General features: G+C 38.3%; 1 pseudogene; it reads right to left on the bottom strand.

Annotated features, from left to right (window-relative positions):
• Positions 1–736: 736 nt before the first annotated feature.
• Positions 737–1386, bottom strand: LOC114905784 (annotated as a pseudogene).
• Positions 1387–6002: the final 4616 nt, after the last annotated feature.

Here is a 6002-nt window from a genome sequence, read left to right as displayed (position 1 = left end):
ATCTCTAGGAATTAGCTAGCTCTGAAAGGGGTAGTCTCTTCAGGATTAGCAAGGCCCCAAGATGTCAAAGCCTCATGTAAAATACAGAAAATAAAAAATATGATTAGTACAGTTGAGATGCTTTTATTTATTTATTTAGTTTTAGTGCTGTTGGGTTTGATATGGTAACATTTGCTTCATGAGATAGTCTAGGATTTTCTTCCCTTGTACATTACTTCATAAACTCTGTGTGTGTGTGTGTGTGTGTGTGAGTGAGAGAGAGAGAGAGAGAGAGAGAGAGAGAGAGAGAGAGAGAAGGCTTTACTGGGGATCAGGCAGGGCTGGGTCAGGGACCATGCTGGGGGAGCAGGGTCTCCACATCTTGCCAATACTGGTCTTCAGAGCAGTGTTGGGGAGCTCAGAGCTGAGCTCTACTGGAGAAGGGTCCAATCAGGTACCTCAAAGCAGAGGCAACCACTGAAGGGAAAGATGGTCTGGTTGGCTTATGCAGGAAGGATAAGATTGGGGGGGGTGGAATTGCTAAAGAAAAGTAAGGTACAGTAAACCTTTACAGGGCCAAGATGAACAGGGATTAGCTGAGGGGAAGCGGTCTAATAAGGCCTGAGGGATGAGGGAGGAGAAAGAAAAGAAGGAGAAAAGAACAAGAGGGATGATTCTGGGGGTACAGGGAGGTCCAGCTTTTCTTCAGGGCCCCAGTGAAGCAGGGACATCTCCTATCTTCTGATCTTACAGGACTCTACTTTTTGCTCAACACAGCAATCTTTATGTACACAGGGCCTGGGCAAAAGCAGCTGAACTTTATATAGGCAGAAATCGTCTTCAGGCCTTCTAAGTGGGCAATGAAATCTTTCATGTTTGGAAATGCATCCAGGCACTAGGGCTCAAATATATGGTGCAGGTCAAGACTGTCATAAGCAAGAAAATCCAGAGAGGTGATCTTGTCTCCTGCAAACCATGGACTCTTCCCCAGAAAGTGAGAAGAGCTTCATCTTTTCAGATATCCTCCAAGTACTTAGGCTTCAGTTTCTCAAAGTCAGGGCTGTAGCAGACACTGACCAGCTAATTGGAGGTGTCTATAACCTAGTTCTCAAAAATGTCCACATGAATCTTCTCTTCTGTCTCCCCTCATAGGTTGTACTTGTAAGCAATGTAGCAAAAGATGACATCGCTCTGGGTGATCTCAAAAGCATCATCAATTAAATAGGGCAGATTGGGAAAGTCCAGGCCTGGCTTCAATTTCTCATTCAGTCACTGGCTTCTGTCATGGTCAGGAACATCCCCCGGCATGTACTTCTTTCCCTCATAGTTTAATTCTTTGTATTCCAGAAGCAGGCAGATGGTATGAGCCAGCCTGTGAATGTTCCAGTAACCCGAGTTCATGGCCATGGTTTAGCTTTCTGTGGACTCAGGGGATGACCTCAGTGAAGCTAGGCTGAAACTTCATCCTTGCAATTTTTCTTTAAGTTAGAAATTATATCAAAATAAAAAGTTATAGGGAAGAAGGAAGGAAGAAAGGAAGGAAGGAAGAAAGGAAGGAAGGAAGGAAAGAAGGAACCAGAGGACAGTGAGCCGCTCTAGCAAATTAATAAAACCCAAGGAGGGGGTCGTGGGAACCTCTGATTTATAGTCAGTTGATCAGAAGTACAGGTGACAACCTGGGCTTGCAATTGGTATCTGAAGTGTGTTGTGGGGGGACAGTCTGGTGGGGCTGAACCCTTAACCTATGGAATCTGATGCTATCTCCGAGTAGATAAGTGTCAGAACTGAGTTGAATCATAGGACCCCCAGCTGGTGTCTGGAGAATTGTTTGGTGCTATGGGGAAACCCCACACACTCACACATTGGAAATCTGGAGAATCAGATCCCATTGAGTGATATACCATACTTATGAATAAGATATTCTCTAGATATATTGTATAACACAAGGAATATAGCCAGTATATTATAATAACTATAAATGGAGTATAACTTTTAAAAATTGTGAATCACTGTATTGTACACCTGTAACATATAATATTGTACATCTACCATAACTCAATTTTTAAAAAAGAATTGAAAACAGGGACTCAAAAAAATAATAAAAAATAAATAAAGATATTCTCTCTTATCCTAACACATTGAGTGATCCAGGAAACTCCTTAGAAATCAGTATAAAATTGGAAAAGTAGTCTCAGTTTGATTACACTTCAAGAGGCCTAGAAGAGAAAATGTAAGATTTCTGTGAAGGGACTCATTCTCAAAATGGGTCACAAAGGATTTCCACGCATAAATATTTTCTCCCCTTCCACAAAGCATGAGCTCATAATAAAAATTTACAACCAATACAAGAAAACAGGCCACCATGAATAAGAATCAGCATAAAAAAAACCATGAAGAGTACTATTCTTTTGAACTTCATATAATGGAATTATACATATACTTCCTAAGCACATTAAATTGGCTAAAAAAATAAGAAATTAAAAATCATGGAGGGAAATACTGTTACCAACTAAACAAGCAGAAAGATTTGAAAACCAGCAAAATGAAATTTTCAGAAATAAAAAAATATAGTTTTTGAAATTACCAACTCAATGGATATGTTAAACAACACACTATACATAGCTGAAGACAGTAGTGCTGAACTAGAAAAATAGTATGAAAAAATTTACGTAAATGGAGTACAACTGAAAAGGAAATAAAAGATGTAAAAGCACAATTAAGAGACTTAGAGAACAGAATAAGAATGTTCACCATATCTCTAATAGAAGTTCCAAAAGAAGAGAACACAGAGCATGAAAGATAATATTTGAAAAGATAATGACATTGGGAATCATACTAAATATCAAGCTGGATAAGTAAAAATAAATCCCCAAAACACACTCAGACATATCATAGTGAAACTGCAGTATTCCAAAGACCAAGAGAATATCTTAAAAGCTATCTGGGAAAAAAAACTGGCAGATTAAATATAGACTGACTTCATACTCCTTATCCAAAAGATAAGGAGGACAATGGGGATCTGAGAGAAAATAGCAATCTTTTAAGATCAGTTGAAAGAAAGAGATTTGTAGACAACACTGAACTTACTACCAACATATCATCAATGAAGAAATTTATACTTCACAGTCACCAAAATCCTGGATGCTTTTTTCTGCTTCTCAACCTGGAACTCAGCAAGTCCAGTACTACTGCTTTGCTTTCTGTTCCATTTTCTTGTTTTTAGAGCTGGCTGTATCTTTTTTGGTTTTCTATTTTTACATTTTCTCTCTCTCTGCTATATGTTTGGACCAGAAGGGTATATAAAACACGAAATCACTGTGTCATCCTAACTGGAAATCTCCCTATTTCTTTACCTTCATTTCAATGTCCATATAACCTCCAGAATAATCTAGCTCAGTGCTTCTTAAATCACCTATGGTGAAAGATTAGTGTGATAATTTTTTCCAATAGATGACAGACCCATACTTTGTCAAAGTCAACTGATCACTCATTTGAATGTGGCAGCAATGTCAAATTGCAATAAAACTTTAAAAATACTTAATGTCAATTTCTGTACTTACTGCAGACAAGTAACAAACTTGGACTAACATTGATACGTGGACCACACTTTGAGTAGCACTGATCTAGTTAAAATTCAAATCTGCTATTTCCTCTACATCAGGAAACTTCTAGCTCCAGAAACTTATAGCCACTGCCATAATCAAAAAGCTGCTGTTAAAAAAAAAAAAAAAGCTGCTGTAATCAGGACACCATTATTACCAGCGCTACTGCAGAACCACACCATACCTGCTATGATCCACAACAGGTAAACTGAAACCCCACACCCTGCCCCTCAATACCCATGAAGTTAGTTACTTGACATTGGGAGCTCTGTTAATGCTGCTTCAAAAAAACTGCCTTCCATCTTACATGAGTTATATACATGCAGAATCCAGTTGCAAGGGAGTCTGTGAAACATAGATTTCAATAATCCAGCCTCTACAGCACAGGACAGGACATGAGATCAGTGTTTTTCATACTGTAGGTCATAATCCATTAATGGATTATAAAATTCATTCATTTTAAGGGTCATGATTCATATTTTTTTTAGTGAAATGGAATGAGATGGTAAAGACTAGAAAACAACATGGTGCACATTCAGGGCTACTATTGTTTCACGGAAATTTGGTTTCAGTTGTATAAATAGAGAGAATGTAATATAGATGTGTACTGGGATACCATTTAAATTGCATTTATTCAGCTTCCCTGGTGGCGCAATGGTTAAGAATCTGCCTGCCGATGCAGGGGATATAGGTTCAATCCCTGGTCCGGGAAGATCCCACATGCCGCGGAGCAGCTAAGCCCGTGAGCCACAACTACTGAAGCCCACGCGCCTAGAGCCCGTGCTCCGCAACAAGAGAAGCCACTGCAATGAGAAGCCCGCACACGGCAATGAAGAGTAGCCCCCGCTCGCTGCAACTAGAGAAAACCTGCGCACAGCAATGAAGACCCAACGCAGCCAAAATAAATAAATAAATAAAAATAAATAAGAATAAATTAAATGCATTTATTACTGTAGGTTGCAATCCAAAAAGTTTTAAATGCATTATAGTAGCACAATGCTTCTCAAACTTTAGCCTGCATCAGAATCCATATATATATATATATATATATATATGTATATATATATATATATATATGTATATGGAGCAAGGGGGGGAAGAGAGAGAGAGAGAATATTATCTCACTATTTGGTTAGACCTTCAAATAAAGTAGTGAATATTTTGATATTATTTTAGATTTATTATAGATTAATAAAAGTAATTCATATTTCCAATCTGGTCAGAATTTGATTAATTGCTCAATACAATTTCATTTCTTTTGGGAAAATAAAGTGATACTACTCTTTACTTAGGATGAAGAAAAACGTACTGGTAACTTGATGCTAGCAAGACATTACAAACTCACAAAAAGCCAAACGTAGTATTTTTACCATAAGTCTGGGTACTATGAAGCACACGGACTGATCACAAAATAAGGCTAACAAACCTCTTCCCAGAACCAGAGCTTGGAGAATACTGCACACTGTGTCCATCTTGGAGAGTCATCATACATACTGGCACCATAAAGGCTCCAAGAGGTCATGTAGCAAAGAAACATGTTCAGTTCTGCTTAATGCAGCATTTCCTATCCTTGTAAGTCTATGAGAACCTTCATATTATTTATATTTATTCATAATATCAGTTAACATTCTGTGAAAAGAGTGCAAGTTACAGTACACTTTGGATTATGCAAGTTTAGAAAAATGGTCTCCAAACTTTTATTTTTTTAAATTTTTTTTTATTTTTAACATCTTTATTGGGGTATAATTGTTTTACAATGGTGTGTTAATTTCTGCTTTATAACAAAGTGAATCAGTTATACATATGTTCCCATATCTCTTCCCTCTTGCGTCTCCCTCCCTCCCACCTTCCCTATCCCACCCCTCCAGGCGGTCACAAAGCACCGAGCTGATCTCCCTGTGCTATGCGGCTGCTTCCCACTAGCTATCTACCTTACGTTTGGTAGTGTATATATGTCCATGACTCTCTCTCGCTTTGTCACAGCTCACCCTTCCCCCTCCCCATATCCTCAAGTCCGTTCTCAAGTAGGTCTGTGTCTTTATTCCTATCTTACACCTAGGTTCTTCATGACATTTTTTTTTCTTAAATTCCATATATATGTGTTAGCATACAGTATCTGTCTTTCTCTTTCTGACTTACTTCACTCTGTATGACAGACTCTAGGTCTATGCACCTCATTACAAATAGCTCAATTTCGTTTCTTTTCATGGCTGAGTAATATTCCATTGTATATATGTGCCACATCTTCTTTATCCATTCATCCGATGATGGGCACTTAGGTTGTTTCCATCTCCGGGCTATTGTAAATAGAGCTGCAATGAACATTTTGGTACATGACTCTTTTTGAATTATGGTTTTCTCAGGGTATATGCCCAGTAGTGGGATTGCTGGGTCATATGGTAGTTCTATTTGTAGTTTTTT

The sequence above is a fragment of the Monodon monoceros genome, unplaced genomic scaffold (genome assembly GCF_005190385.1).
Source record: "Monodon monoceros isolate NGI ecotype Baffin Bay Population unplaced genomic scaffold, NGI_Narwhal_1 Super_Scaffold_22, whole genome shotgun sequence".
Classification (NCBI taxonomy): Eukaryota; Metazoa; Chordata; class Mammalia; order Artiodactyla; family Monodontidae; genus Monodon; species Monodon monoceros.
This window is presented reverse-complemented; position numbering and strand designations above follow the sequence as displayed.